This window comes from Brassica oleracea, chromosome C3, assembly GCF_000695525.1.
Source record: "Brassica oleracea var. oleracea cultivar TO1000 chromosome C3, BOL, whole genome shotgun sequence".
NCBI classification, from domain to species: Eukaryota; Viridiplantae; Streptophyta; class Magnoliopsida; order Brassicales; family Brassicaceae; genus Brassica; species Brassica oleracea.
This window is the reverse complement of record NC_027750.1, coordinates 33,932,945-33,933,845: the sequence shown is the minus strand read 5'-3', so window position 1 is coordinate 33,933,845 and position 901 is coordinate 33,932,945.

Sequence of the window (901 nt, the reverse complement as noted above, 5' to 3'; positions counted from 1 at the left end):
CCAAATGGAAGTATATATCCAAATCTAAACCAAGTAAAAAACACTAAGGTCATGTTTGTTTCTCCATCCGGATGAGCCATTTGGATGAAGATGAGAATTTTGTTTGTTTAGGCATTAAAAGTGTAACTCATCCAGATGGATCATCCGAATGACTTTCAGAAATTTAGGCTTACTTTTAAAATCCATCCAGCTGAACCAATTTAGATCATTTGAATGGAGATGGTTCATTCAAAACGGTATAATGTCTATTATGCCCTTAATGTAATTCACAAATTACAAACCAAACCTAAACATAATATCATTTTGTCACATACGAAAACTGACAAAACCACAAAAACGTGTTTTCCCGCGAAAACCTAAAAACTAATTTTTCACGTCAAAATCTCAAAACGCATTTTCCCGCCAAAATTGGAAAAACGTGTTTTTACGCCAAATTTGCAAAAACGTGTTTTCATGCGAAAATCACAAAAACAAGCTTTCAAGCTAAAACCCCAAAACGCATTTCCCGCCAAAACCGCAAAAACGTGTTTTCCCGCCAAAATCGCAAAAACGTGTTTTCCCGCCATAATCTGTTTTCCCGCCATAACATATTTTCCCGCAAAAATTACAAAAACGCGTTTTCACGCCAAAACCCCAAAAACGTATTTTCCCGCAAAAATCGCAAAAAGCGTTTTCCCGTCAAAATTGCAAAATATCGATTTTCCGTCAAAATGAAAAATCTTCTTTTCTCGCCAAAACCGAAATTTTTTTGTTTACCTGCCAAAACAAAAAAAAAACGTGTTTTCCCACCAAAACCAAAAATCTCATTTTCCCGCAAAAATTGCAAAATGTGTTTTCCCAACAAAATCGCAAAATCTCGTTTTCCGGCCAAAATAGAAAAAACCCGTTTTTCCGCCAAAAC